We start from the raw sequence: 15,631 nt of genomic DNA, 5'->3' as shown, positions 1-15,631 counted from the left end.
ATGGTGTATATGTACCACATATACACCATGGAATACTATGCAGCCATAAAAAATGATGAGTTCGTGTCCTTTGTAGGGACTTGGATGAATCTGGAAACCGTCATTGTCAGCAAGCTTACACAAGAACAGAAAGCCAAACACCGCATGTTCTCACTCATAGGTGGGTGTTGAACAATGAGAACACGTGGACTCAGGGAGAGGAGGATCACACACTGGGGGCAGCTGGTGGGGGGAGGGATTACATGGGGAGAAATGCCAGATACAGTATGCACCTAAAGTTAAGCAAACAAAAAATAAAATAAAATAAAAAACAATGGTTCTTGTTTTAAGCAACTAAGTTTGTGCTTAGTTTCTTATGCAGCAGTAGATCACTGACCAACTCTTTAGAGCAGAGATTTCCAACTCACGTTGCATTTTGGGTAACTGTACTTACGTACACTTATCAGAGGATCGGGGCCACAGCTTCTAATTCTTAAAGGAATCGTTGTCTTCAAAAAGACTAAGAACCATTGAATTACAGACCATTAAGAGTTAAATACAGTATCAACAGATTTTAGTTTCTGTTTATACAAGTGCATGCCTATGCCATTATAAAAATACGATTACAAAATTTTATTAATTAAAAGATTGTCCCAAAGGAAAACATGTGGTTTGTATCCTTCCAGAGCATGTAAGTATGAGGGATCTATTTAAAGAAATTAAAATGGTACGTATCTATTGATATATGTGTGCCTATGTATATACTGATATATAAATTAATGTACTTGGCCAGTAAGAAAATCAGATCTTTGGTATTGCAAATATCATGCTGCTTTGTTGTTTGTCTTTTGACTTTTGAGGAGAACTTACTTTTGTTCTGTGGTCAAATAGATCAGAATTTTACTTTCTGGCTCTTGCATTTCATGTCATGCCTAAAAAGGTCCTCTCTCCCTAAGTATAAAATAGACCCATATTCTTTTAGAACTTGGCAGTCTCAACTTTTTCTTCATCACAATCATTTATCCCTCTATGGCTTATCTGAGGTTTATTTTGGTGAAAGGAACAAGGTAGGAACTTGCTTTCCTCCCTCCCCCGCCAACATTTATTAAACAGTATATGTTTTCATCTCTCGTTTCAATGCCCACCTTGTATACTGAATTTCCATATGTATTTAGGACTACCTCCGGACCCAATGCTGCACTATTCATCTTGCTACTCCACTCACTCACTGTTTGGATTGCTATTGCTTATAAGCATTTTATTTTATGAAATGGTGGTCTTTCCATCTTTTTCTACAAAGTTTTTTCCTTTAACTATTATCTTTTAGTTTTTTCAGATGAACTTAAGAATCATCACACCAATTAGCATCTATCCTTCTTCTGCCTGCCTCTACAGATTCCCCAAACATCTCTCTCTCTCTCTCTCTCTCTCTCTTTAATTTTAGAGAACATCACATTGAATTCATAGCTTCTTCTGGGGAGCACTTACAACTTCACAATACTGAGCTTTCTATCAAAGAGTCAAGACTTACAATGGCTGACAGCGTAATTTTTTTTTTGTTTTGTTTTGTTTTGTTTTGTTTTGTTTTTGAGATAGAGTCTAGCTCTGTCGTCCAGGCTGGAGTGCAGTGGCGCAATCTTGGCTCACTGCCACCTTTGCCTCCCGGATTCAAGTGATTCTCCTGCTGCAGCCTCCCGAGTAGCTGGGACTATAGGCACTCACCACCATGCCTGGCTTATTTTTGTAGCTTTAGTAGAATAGGGGTTTCATTGTGTTGGCTAGGCTGGTCTCGAACTCCTGACCTCAGGTGATCTGCCCACCTCAGCCTCCCAATGTGCTGGGATTACAAGCGTAAACCACTGAGCCTGGCCTGACAGCACAGTTTAAAATTTTTATTTTGATCTCTGTTAAATTTTCCTCTAGGTATTTTACTTTTCTGGTCAACAAAAAGACAGTATGTAACACCAATATTTAGTTACGTCAGTTACTTCTGGCTTGGAGGAAGCAGTACCTTACCATTCCATCCAAGTAAATGATCATGGTTTTTCCCTGTATATTTCAATGTCATTTTAGTCAAGTTCCCAACTTGACTGAACGCATTACACGTAACTTGTAATGGGTCATTTGTCCTGTTTAACTCAGGAATAATCATACATGACAACCCTGATGGTTTCTAAACTTATTGTGCCAAGTACTGAACGAAGTCTGCTTGTTAAACACAGATTTCCACACTGGGGTTAGACCACTTGGAAAAACAGTGCTCCCAAAAGGAAACCCAAAGTTCCTTTGAATGACTTGTAGGCTTATAATTTGAAGAAGGATATAAAGAATGAGCACATTTAAGTATCAATGGGTAGATACCTCGAAATTTCCCAGGTTCTGTCCTCTGTTCTGTAAATCAAAGTATTTTGAAGGGATTAAGTGATGAACACTGAGGCTTTACCTGGGGTTTTACTATATGCTACAAGACTGAAGGAAGCAGTAGTTGATGAGTTCACTGGGAAAGAAACCAAATCACATCTCTGGTTAAAAAAAAAAAATAACAAAAAAGTAAATCCTAGGTTTCACAAAAAGCTCTGTTAGCACTTTTTTGAGAGGTATGTTAACATCAATAATTTTACCTATGGAGTCACATAAATAGAAGTCCGGATTCTAAATATCGCTTTGGTGCTAGAAGTGAGATGTAGCATTTAGAAGCAATAAAATAAATATGTGACGTGAGGAACAAAGCAAAACACAAGGACATGGCAGAAGGAAAATGTTGGAAATCCTGGGTCAGGGACTGGTGAATTAGTAATGGAGTCAGAGCAGAAAGGACTCTCATTGGCCAAACTCGAGGCTGTATGTCCTGGCCCTGTAAGCTCCTTTTCTGCAGTCCAATACCATGGATCATTTCCAAAGATGATCAGCCAGAGATTCAAACTGAAGCTGGTGTGAGAGCACTACTGCAGAGAAAACAGCATCTTATGTGGTGATGCTAAGGCCTTATGAACCATTTTAATTTACTATAATATTTTGAGGAAAAATAATGAAGGTACAAAGAAAAAAGGAAAATGCCCTAATATTCTTTCTGAAAAGATTCTGGCAATGTTCCAGTGGCTACATAGAATTTACTGTGGAGAGAAGTCCTAAAGATTAGGAAGTGGATGTGGGGAGACTGTAGAGGTTGGGGTGACTTTTAGGGCCAGAGGTTCCTTAGCAGATCTTGCCTTAGTCTAGATGTATCAAGAAATCCAAAAGCAAAACATCCATTAGCCAAAAAAGATGGTCCTTATCATTTCAATTTTTAGTTGACTACAGAGAAAATGTCCCCACTGTTCCAGAAACAGACTGATTCACGGCAAGTTTTGACCACCAAAATTAAGCTGTGACTTCCAGATATTGCTAGTTACTTTTTCTAATGAATAGTTCTAGGCTAGATCACCTTTTCAAAAGAATAAAAAGAAGTGACCTGAGAGTACATCCTAAATCAATGTCTGTCTGTCCACAGCTCACACAGTACAGAATCCACTGTGAACATCTCTCTTTTCTGGATGGTGAAACTCCCTAACTCTACAAACACAGGATTCACTTCATCATCAGATCACTTTCGCAGCAAGACCTGTGTCTTTTCAAGCAGTGTTGAATCTGCTATTGAGGAGACAAAAAAAAAAAATCAAAACTGTCAGGCATGCATGCAATCATATTGAATGGAATTCTTAGGCCTGTGAGGAAAAGACCCTCGTTCCTGGGTTTTTGTAGTACGTGACAGCTCTTTAATTTTGGTTGGTCAGATGAGATTGTCTGGGCTAAGGGATGGAGAATAGGCATAAACTAAGAATGTGTTGAAAAGGGGTTTGGGTAATGGAGTTGATGACAGTCTTACCCATAAAGCAGCTGTCAGATTCAAAACACTCAAGCTCCCTTACCCTGTCTCAGCATGGCCATTCCACAGAAGGGAAACTAGTTATCTTTCCAGGGAATGAAATGGATGCTACGAAGACACTCCCACAAGGATTTAGTTATTGTGTGGGCATTGTCTATGCCATTAAACTGTATCCCAGGAGGACCCGAGGATTTGATGGCAGGATCTCAGGATCACCAGGATAGGACGGGCAGAAAACATGCATGTCACTTCCCTTATTCCTCAGGTCCCCACACTTTTCGGAGGATAAAACTTCACCATTAATCGAAACACATCATTTGCCATGTAAGAATGCTCTTTCATCTCCCCAGGTCTGAGAACACAAATAAATTTGTCCAATATATTACTGAAAATTATCTTTAATATTACAGTTAATAAGAATTAATGGCTAAATTAGGTCTTCTTAAATCTAATTATTCAGTGCTCAAACATAAACATGGAGTCCCAGGGAAAGACAATGCCTGAGTTACTATCCATGCTGAGCACCACGAGAGTCAAAATAAAAGACTAGTGGACTGTCACACAGAGACAATGCAGAAAAAAATCAGAACCTTTCTGAAATTTCCTTCTACCTTACAGGTCATGAGAGTTTTTCAAGGTGATAATTTTTAAATGTGGGGCCACTTAAATTCTGCTAAACACTATTATAGTGGCTATGCGGTGGCTGAAAATCATTCTTTCTGGAAGACCAAGGAATTCTACATTTTCTCCTCAAGATTTCCTTCTTTAATAAGGACTTGAGCAGATCCCTGTCATTGTTCTAGATAATGGATTACCTACACATACATTTCCACGTGTAATGACACTCTTGCTTATTAAAGACCTCTCAGCTGAAGGGGCAGAATATTATGAACTGGCCGAGCCATTCATTTTCTTGAATATGTTATTCAGTATTTTATGCTAAACCAGCAATACACCATCCATTTTAGTACAATGATCCTTATGTTCAATAAAATTGAAGTGTCGCATCATAAATCATTATAGTCATTTATTTTACATTAGACACATTAGCCACTATATTCCATAATCTATTACAATAAGGTGGATTTAAATGTACCCCAAGGAACTGCAATAATAACTCGAGAACCAAATATAGCAATTTATGGATAAAATATGCTTAACCTAAAACTGCACTAGCTATCGTGATGGCTGGAACTCTGAATGAAATTTAGTGCTGATGGTGACTGAACTCAGCTACACATAAAGAGGGAGGAGAGAGAAAAAGAAGTGGCAGACCTTCCTCTAATTTTCTGTTCATTAATTCAAAAGTGTACAAGATTATTACACTCTCAGTAAGACAGACACACTTTGCTAGAGGAACTCATGCTCAACTGAAACTTTTTCTAAGTAACACACTCTCAAAATCTCTAGTTAATTGTTCGATAGGATGCCTGCTGTTTCCAACATTAGCAGTGTCTGGGCAAGCTTCATCAATTTCCGACTAGTTCCACTAACTCTGCATTTATGAAAATTCAGACAGGCTGGGTGGTGTGAAGAAAAAGGTTTGCATCTGTGGTTCACAGTGTAAAATAAGTATCCTGATAACGTTTTTATACCATAGTGTAAAAGAGATACCCCAAAAATGTTGTAAAGGTTTACACATATGGTTCGTAGTATGAAAGAGGCACCCCGATAACATCTGAGAAAGCTTCATCAATTCAGACTAATTCCACTAATTCCGCATTTGTGAAAATTCAGACAGGCTGGATGGTGTAAACAAAAAGGTTTGCACATGTGATTCATAGTGTAAAAGAGGTACCCCGATAATGTTTTTATACCGGAGAAGCAATTCAGAATAGCCTTAAGTTTGTAGGAGGCATTCTTCTACTAACAGTTGAGAAATTATTATCAGTTAATAAAAATTGTTTTCTCTAATGATCTCTTAGATAATGTTTTATTAGCTTACTCCCATTTCCTATATGTATCTAAAGGCAATAAAACCGTGTCCTATAATTCAGATTCTTCACTAATTTGCTATCCCTCCACTTAGGCATGGACAGCGAGGTCTTCGTAATTGTAGGTAAATGGTTATTCCCCATGCTATTGACACTTCTAGGCAGCTCGCTTGGCAATCTCAACTCTTTGAGATTTGATCATGAAATAAGACTAGCTTTATTACATTACCTGTTATGAAGTCTTTGCTGTTTAAGATTATTAAAATATGTGTCTGTTGCTGTGTTCAATCTGAGATAGCATGGCCCAGAAGTGGCATAGTGAATTCTTCCTCAGGAAATTAGGGAAGAGATTACATTTCCCATTTGAAAGTTCTCTCTCACCCATCCTGGCTTCCTTCCTCCCTCCCTCCCCTCCCTTTCATCCAACCACCTAGTCATCAGTCAATGATCCATTTAGTGACGATCCTATTTATTTAATGCCTTCTCTGTGCCAGACACAAGGTGAGCACCAAGAACACAACGAGAGAAGGCACCTAACACTTGTAATAAGATATTTTCTATGATTACATTATTCCTTTTATTGATGCAAAACTGCCGTATTCTTTTACACCACTGATAATAATCAAATACTTAACTGTTAGTTCTAAGTTTTCCCTCAGTCAGCGCTTAGAGAATTGTAAATTTATACATACACCAAACTCTGAGGGGACACGGAGGACCTTGTTTGACTAAATGCCCTGGGGTGAATAATTTATTCTGTCTAACCCTCACTTCTTCATTGGTACAATGAGAGGGTTAACTGGATCGTTTCTTGGAGTTCCTTCTCAAATTTTAGGACTCAAATCATTTGTTCCCTATAGTCATCGGTCCTATTTATTAAAATGTCTTCAATGCAGAAAAGGACAGAAAGGTCACAGAAGTACAAAATCTCGTCCTTGTCATATTTGTTAGTCCCTTGCAATCCAGTCTATATGGCTTGGTCTTTTCCTTTTACTATCAACTGCTAACATCAAATGTGCTGTTCTCTCATCAGCCTGCAGTCTCATTTATGCCCATAAAATACTGTTGCCATCTGATGATGATGCTAAGACCAAATCTGTTGTCCTCCCTCTCCTGAATCCTCTTTCAGCAGCAGTAGTGTCCTGGTTTTTGTCTTCTACAGATATATCTGAATTATAGATTATTTCCCCCAGGCGTGCTTCTCCAAATTAAATAAAATTTCATTTTCTGTTTCTTGCCTTAATCCTAGTAGATGACCTGGCTTAAAATATTTACAGACTTCACTTTGTACCATTTTTAATAATTTGGCCCTATTGCATGTATTTATTTTATCTTGTGTTTTAGAGGGTTGTAGTTTGTGCTCACCCATAATTAAGGCTTTCCTCTAACACTATATGTCACCTTTTACATGCTCTGTCAATTATGGAGAAAAATTACACTCGTTACCTCTAGATAGATGGAATAAAAAGTACATAAATATATAATAAAGATCTATAGATACAATGGACCTTATATCAACCTGTGGGCTCAACAAGGTGCCTCATAAAAAAAAGTTTTTATGGGGAGGTGGGGAGAGATAGCATGGGGAGAAATGCCAGATATAGGTGAAAGGGAGGAAGGCAGCAAATCACACTGCCATGTGTGTACCTATGCAACAATCTTGCATGTTTCTTCACATGTACCCCAAAACCTAAAATGCAATTAAAAAAAAGTCTAAAAAAAAGTTTATATAGACATCTATGTGTACAAAATCTTTAGGCCACATTTAGAAATATATTTCTGAGCATATTCTTTGAGCAAAAAACAAATATAAGTCAGGGTCCAGTTGGCCTAGTGGATCTTAGTGACTCATAAAATGAATTTAATGTGGCAAGTGGTCACAAATATTTTAGACAATCAGTAAACTAAACAGTATAGTGATAGAAATTAATGTAGGTAGGCACCGTGGCTTAGGCCTGTAATCCCAGCACTTTGGGAGGCTGAGGCGGGCGGAACACTTGAGGTCAGGAGTTTGAGACCAGTCTGGACAACATGGTGAAACCCTGTCTCTACCAAAAATTTAAAAAATTAGCTGGGTATGATGGCACATGCCTGTAATCTCAGCTACTTGGGAGGCTGAGGCATGAGAATCACTTGAACCTGGGAAACGAAGGTTGCAGTGATTCGAGATTGTGTTACTGTACTCCGGCCTAGGTGACAGAGCAAGACTCTGTCCCCCCCGCCCTCAAAAAAGAGATTAACAGAGGTAGGAGGCACTACACATCCTAGGTTGGAGAATGAAATGGTCTTATCCAAAAGCCAGGAGCCCTTTTATCTCTTGCCAATGCTTCCTTTTGGCCAAACCAGGCTAAAGGGATAGGTAGATTGAGAGGGAAGTTAGGGAGTCTTGAGCTTCTGGGCCACTCGCTGTGCAGACCCCTTCCAAGACCTGGAGATGGGGGTGCTAGCAAAGTGTGTACATGGTCATATGTATACAAATTGAAAAGTATAGTATTTTCAATAGTTACGAGTGCGTTCTTTTTGCACTTTGATATCGCCTGCGTTATACTTCTCAGTTTAGTCCCTATCTGTGGACTGGTTAGGGGGAGCTGAGCTGGGGATTCATTTAGTTTCTGTCTAGTGGGATACGTGTATATGGTTCACAGTTTTTTTTTTTCTTTCTGTGTAGATTAAAATCAGTGGTTGTGGTTGATGTAGAATTGAGGACTGCTAGTGCCATGTATTGCATGAAGGTTGGAGATGCTGAGAGCCTGTAGACGTAGAACTGCCCGTACTCTTAAGAATTTTTCCAAATGTAGCATAAAAGTTAAATGCACCACCAAGTAGATACAGAAAATATGGCACATACACACCATGGAATACTACACAGTCACTAAAAAGAATAAAATAGTGCCCTTTGCAGCAATGTGGATGCAACTGGAAGCCATTATTTGGTTTTCTGTTCCTGTGTTAATTTGCATAGGATAATGGCCTCCAGCTGCATCCACAGTCTCACTTTAAGTGGGAGCCGAACACTGGGTACTCATGGACATAAAGAGAGCAGGAACAGACACTGTGGACTACTAGAGAGCGGGAGGGGGAGGCAGACAAGGGCTGAAAAAGTGTTGGATACTATGCTCACTACCTGGGTGATAGGATCAATTAGACCCCAAACCTCAGCAACACACAATACACCCACATAACATACCTACACATGCACCCACCTGAGTCTGAAATAAAAGTTGAAAACATTTTAAAAAATTTAAAAAACGGCACTTTGGCAGGCTGAGGCAGGTGGATCACGAGGTCAAGAGATCGAGACCATCCTGGTCAACATGGTGAAGCCCCGTCTCTACTAAAAATACAAAAAATTAGCTGGGCATGGTGGCGCATGCCTGTAATCCAAACTACTCAGGAGGCTGAGGCAGGAGAATTGCCTGAACCCAGGAGGCGGAGGTTGCGGTGAGCCGAGATCGCGCCATTGCACTCCAGCCTGGGTAACAAGAGCGAAACTCCGTCTCAAATAAATAAATAAGTAAATAAAATTTAAAAAATGAAAATGAATAAAAAATACTCCACCAGACATTCAGATAGGTTTAAAAAAAAAAAAAAAGGTTTTTGTTGGTGTCTTGATGTTAGAATGGACTGTAGCAATACATACACATCCAGTGTGCCATTTTTACCTAGCATTGATCTCAGATGTCTTAATCCTAAGACAGTGAAGACAGACTCACTGGTTGCAATACAAGAAACTTAAACTATCTCAAAATCTTACAGCTCTCCCATAAAAACAACTTGATTGAGGTTTTCCCACAACTGACGATGATCCTAACAATTTATGTAACATTAATAATGTTATGAATGGAAACTTCTCTAAATTGTCAATAAAAAAGTAAATTCCAATTAGCATACTGAGGAAAGACAATTATCCTTCTGTTTTTTCTCTTGAAAATTATGAGATATATTCTCAACAGTTAACTATTAAAATATGACCTTGCTTTTTTCAAAGGTTGTAAAGCTAAAAATTCTAGGAAAAAATTATGAGACATATATCAACGGTTAACTATTAAAACATGACCTTGCTTTTTTTTTTTTTTTAGCTTTTCCTTCTTTTATTTGTTCTTGATTTTTAAAATTCTGAGTAAATTTTTAAGATTTGTAATTATTCTTTTTTTTTTTGATGGAGTGTGGCTCTGTCACCCAAGCTGGAATATAGTGATGTGATCATAGCTCACTGCAACCTCCAACTCCTGGGCTCTAGGGATCCTCCTGCCTCAGCCTCCGAAGTATCTGAGACTACAGATGCATACCATCACACATGGCTTTTTTCTTTTTTTGTAGAGACGAGGTCTCACTATGTTGCCCAGGCTGGTCTTGAACTCCTGTACTCAAGCAATCTCTCTGCCTGGACTTCCCAAAATGCTAGGATTACAGGCTGAACCACCATGCCTGTCCTGTTATTTTTTCCTCATAGAAAATAAATATTCCTTTTTGTACATAATTTTTTATGTATAACTTTGTATTATGACTAAAGAAGACCCCCAAATTGCATAAACTTCAGATCCCACAAAACCTGCTTATACAGGAGCTTAGGAAATGAATTTTATAGTTAACTACAACACAGAGCAGAACAGGAGAAATGTGGAGAAGAGATTTGGGAGCCAATAAGCGAAAGAAAAGCACTGCAGTATATTAAAGGGCTCGCCAATTTTCTGTAAGGGCCAGGGAACCAGGCTAAGAAGTTTCACAACCAGAGATAATCGCTGACATCATACCAGGGAGTTGGGGAAACCTAGTTACTTCCCATTAGGCATAAGCATTACAGTTCAAGCCACCAATACACTGATAATGAATTTTGAATAGTATCAACCCCTGATGCATCTGCCAGGGCCGTCCCCGGAACCTTGATGTAGATCTTGCAAACTGACTCACACACACGTTTGTTTGGGCCACTGACTCTTAATTCTAAGTCTGGTTTATCTACATTTGATTGGAGTAGCTGAAGTTACTCACCCTAGAGAAAAAAAAAGTGGGCCTTTTTATTCCCGTAAGATGGTAACTTCTAAGGAAAGGATTAATGTAGGGGAAAACAACAACAACAACAACAGATCTCCACTACAGTGTCACCACCATTAGCCCTATTTTATAGAACGGAAAGAGAAATGAAAAGTTTAACATGGAAAATAATCTGCCCACATTCAAATAGCTAGAAATGGATAGGGGCTGGAGGCTGCCTCCAAATTAGAGGACACAAATCCAAATGGCTCGAGAATCCAGCATGTGATACAGACGGGTAGAGAAAAGCAACAGCACGGCGTGATGAAACAGATCAACAGGTCATTGATCTCCAGGACTGGTGGCAACAGGGAATGGTGAGATTGAGGTGAACCAGCGAGCTCATGTCTGTCTAAGATGGACAGCTGCCCTCAAGCTCCTCCTGGCTGTGTCTCCATGGGAATGTTCCCCAGTGGGGCCTTCTATGCAGATTGTAAAAGAGGGGTTAGAAATCCAGATTTTTATTGTGAAATGTGCTGCTTTTTAAGTATTGTTAATAACTGAAAAAACTTTGTAACTATCGTTTGTGCCATAATTGTTGTATAAACCCATCTGCAACTTATTACCCCAGGCTTCTGTTTGCAATTTCTGCTCCAGAGTGAGTGAGCCCTCACCCACTAAATTACATTGTTCTACTTCTTCTTTTCAATTAATTGCATTTTTAAAACCCTCTTTTAACTCCCAGCCTTTACTTTTCCTCTTTACTTGACCAGGGCAGAGTTAGAAGGTCTGAATTTTCAGTCCTGGCATAACTGCTTATTAGCTGTACAATCCTGAGTGAATTCTTTAACTTCCCAAAATCTTAGGTCTTTATCTGGAAAATGGAAAAAAAAAATCCACTCTACCTACCTCCTGAGGTTATGAGAATCAAATGAAGAAATGAATATGAATGTGTTTTGAAAGCTATCAAAATCTACCAAAAAGTCAGTATATTTCTTTTAATGATAACCTTAATTTTCAGAAAAGTAATTAGCCAACATTTCTCCTTTCCGTTTATATAAAATAACACCTTAATTTTTCTTCCGTCTCTGATTCTACCCTATCCTCCTTGGCATTTCACAAATGATTGCCTTGTAGTCAATAAGCTCATTAACCACTTCCCTGAACACCGCGGGAAACAACTCACCTGCCCCAAAGAACCTGTATTTTGAACATAAGCATTTCTTTTTTTCCACATACTTTTTTCCTTTTTTTCTAACCAAGTACAACATTAATGAGTTGAACTTTTCTATGGTGATTTAAGGGTAACTGACTTGAATGAGGAGGCGGGGTTTCTCAGTAGGTTGACCGGAAGGCACAGCTTGAGTGTGAGTGTCCACACACCCCACTGTCATTCCTTGAGTTTTTTGAGTTTGTGTCATAAGCCTGAACTATCTATGTACCATATGTGCCCTGGGGAAAGCCATTCTTACTGAGAGGCAAAACAGAGCCATCACTTACATGAAGAATGGAACCCATTTGGCTATGATATTCCTTTCCACATTTCCCTTTTCCAAACATGTTACAGAGCAAAGACGGGCATAAGCCTCACCCTGTTTCCCTTGTGGAAACCCTCAGCTGCCCCGTTGTGTATACTGACCTGGCACTATGTGCCACCAAGGAGGAATGTGGGGGGGGGGAACATCTACATATTTGATACTACAGCTTTTGTTAACTAAATAAAAACTATAAACAGAGAATCTGCAACAAAAGGGAAAGGTCCAGATTTGCAAAGCTCTTTTGTAGCTACAGGAGGCCTCTTTGAGGAGGAAATGAAGATATCTTTTAGTACAGATTCAAACAGTATGGATGGCTACTGTTGTATCTTTTAAAATTTGCATTAGTGAATTATTCTATTGTCCACACGGGGTGGGTCAGAATCTGGTCTTCACCCCCATTCTTTGTATTTGCCAGCTGGGACTCCATTCTGTTTTCACAAATACACCTCTCATACACATTCACAAATATAACACCTTCTATGAGGTCTTCCTTGATTGCACTTCCTTGATCATCCCGCCCCCACACACAAACTTCTTCTGACCTTGACTCACAATTTAGCATCCAGTGTTGTGTCCTGGTACCTAAGTGGCAGTGTCATCTGTTCCACTGGACTTGAAGGTTCAGGGCCATTATGTATACATCTCCTTTAATTTCCAGAGTGTCCAGTTCAAGGCAGTGCTTGGCACAGAATATAAACTGAGTAACGAATTTATTTACATGCAAAATCTGGCTGTATCTCATGGCTTCCAGAACTTAAGTGCTTCAGAGTAAAAACACTGACAGGGCCCTGCCTGAGGCCATGCTGTACCTGCTGTTTCTGAAAACATTTAAGGAGCTGTTGAACCATCACTGATACAGATGGTATACAGTGGAATCATGTGAACAGAGAGAGGTAAAGAAAATGGTGGCCCCGACAAGGAGGGTTGTCAGCCCAAAGTCATGCAGTAGATGAATGGTAAAAGTCGCCCTCAAACCCTGGCATCCAGCTTCCAGCCTGCACTCTATCTAGTGTTCATGAACAATCACGTATCTGCAGAATCATTTCTGAACATACTGCATTTTGTCTGCTATATGGTATTTGGAGAGGTGAAAATCTCTTGTGGTTACTGTATAAAATGTCCAAACCCTCTATTTTCACAAAGGTAGAGACTTTTGTTTGGTTCATTGTGATAGTCTGAGTGCTTTTCACATACTAGGTACCAAAAAATAATTATGTAATATTAAATGACCGAGTGTCCAGAAAATCTGAGTTATTCAGTCCTACAGACTAAGCTGTGTTGCAAAAATAATGCTCAAACCTTAGCCAATTACAAAAATGAAGGACGATTTCTCACTCATGCTCCATATCTACCATGACTTAGCAGGGAACTCTGCTCTATCTCACCTTATTCTGAGGCCCAGACTAGTAAAACAGTCATCACACCAAAGAGGAAGAGTGCACTGCAGGGTTTTACATTTACAGCCAAATGGGTGGCCTGGAAGCTATGCACCTCATGTTCATTCCAAATTCACAGGGCAGATTTCATCACACGGCCCACCCAACTACAAGGGCCAGCAAGGGCAATCCTACCACGCTGCTAACAGGGGAAGGGCAAGAAATATGTGTAGAACAGGCTTTGGGACTTTCATGAAGAATCTTTGCTTTCAGTGTCTTTACTTCTCTTTAAAGTGATCAAATAGGTTCAAGAAAAAGTCTGGAGGAAGCCACCCTTCATGTGTATGAGCAATGCCAAAGAATTCAAGACATCTGTTTCATTACTTCTCAGGTAAGAAGCAGTATGAGGCTGGGCGTAGCAGCTCATGCCTGTAATCCCCGCACTTTGGGAGACTGAGGCAGGCAGATCATGAGGTCAGGAGTTCGAGACTAGCCTGACTAACATGGTGAAACCCTGCCTCTACTAAAAGTACAAAAATTAGCCAGGCGTGGTTGTGTGCATCTGTAATCTCAGCTACTTAGGAGGCTGAGGCAGGGAGGATCACTTGAATCCCAGAGGTGGAGGTTGCAGTAAGCCGAGATTGGACCACTTCACTTGAGCCTGGGCAACAGAGCGAGACTTGGTCTCAAAAAAAAAAAAAAAAAAAAAAGAAGCAATTATGAGATGTTAAGGAATCAGACTTTTCTACAGATCGACAAAGGAGTTTTGGTTGATTGCATGCAGAGTCTGAATCAATAGTGATGTGGTTTCCCCAAAGGTGAATTAAGTTTTAGTTTACATTAACAGAAATAGAACTTCTGGAATGTTGGAGGTGATAATTCTGCCTAACTCCACATTGGAAGAACCATATCTGGAATATCACGTTAGTGCCTGGTGAAGAATTAGTGCAAACAGAGGAATATGACTGGATTGCTAAAGAGCTCACTATTCTACCACAAGAACAAAAAAGTGAATTGGAGTATGTAATGTGAATAAGAAAATACTCACAGACGCTGGGTGCAACGGCTTATGCCTGTAATCTCAGCACCTTAGGAGGTTGAGGCGGGTGGATCACTTGAGGTCAGGAGTTCAAGACCAGCCTGGCCAACATGGTGAAACCCTGTCTCTACTAAAAATACAAAAATTAGCCGGGCATGGTGATGCATGCCTGTAGTCCCAGCTACTTGGGAGGCTGAGGCGCGAGAATCGCTTGAATCCAGGAGGCGGAGGTTGCAGTGAGCTTAGATCACACCACTGCACCCCAGCCTGGGCAACAGAGCAAGACTTCATCTCAGGAAAAAAAAAATAAAGAGAGAAAGAAAAAAAAAACCTCAGGGAGAAAATGACAATAATTTTTAATATCTGAATGATTACTGTGTTGAAGAGCATTCATTCTTGTCTGTATGCCTGCAAAGCATAGGAGTATGACCAAGGGAAAGAACTTAAAAGTAGATAGATCTGTGCTGCATACCAGGAAGAGTCTCTAACACAACTATAAAACACAGAATGGCATGTCTGGAGACTTAAGAAATTCCCCAGCAGCAAAAAGTTTATTGTGGTAATCAAACATCAGTCAGGTGGGAATTAAGATGAGGTGATTTCTAAGATTCCATCTCACTCAAACATGTGATTTTAAGTTCTGTAGCATCTACTCTTGCATTCACTGCTGGACAGACAGCTGGACCTACTAGGGGGCACCATAACTTAGGAGCACGTTTTAGAGGAACACAGTCCTATGGGGCAGAGATTGGCAAACATTTTCTGTAAAGGGCCAGATAGAAAATACTTCAGGCTTTGCTGGACATATAGTCTCCATCGCAACTACTCAACCCTGCTGCTGTAGTGTAAAACCAGCCATAGCTAACATGTGAACAAATGAACATGATTGCGTTCCAATAAAAATTTATAAAAGCTGGTTTGGGGTA

At 39.7% G+C, this 15,631-nt stretch overlaps 1 protein-coding gene and 1 pseudogene across 1 annotated transcript in view; both read right to left on the bottom strand.

Annotated features, from left to right (window-relative positions):
- RARB (retinoic acid receptor beta) overlaps nt 1-15,631 on the bottom strand; it is a 416,035-nt gene that overhangs the window by 263,787 nt on the left and 136,617 nt on the right. The gene's annotated exons all lie outside the window — the stretch shown is intronic.
- The window catches only part of LOC116537627, a 51,589-nt pseudogene that overhangs the window by 2,883 nt on the left and 33,075 nt on the right, over nt 1-15,631 (bottom strand).

Source organism: Sapajus apella, unplaced genomic scaffold, assembly GCF_009761245.1.
Source record: "Sapajus apella isolate SASKATOON/1434 unplaced genomic scaffold, GSC_monkey_1.0 scaffold4, whole genome shotgun sequence".
Lineage (NCBI taxonomy): Eukaryota > Metazoa > Chordata > Mammalia > Primates > Cebidae > Sapajus > Sapajus apella.
This window is presented reverse-complemented; position numbering and strand designations above follow the sequence as displayed.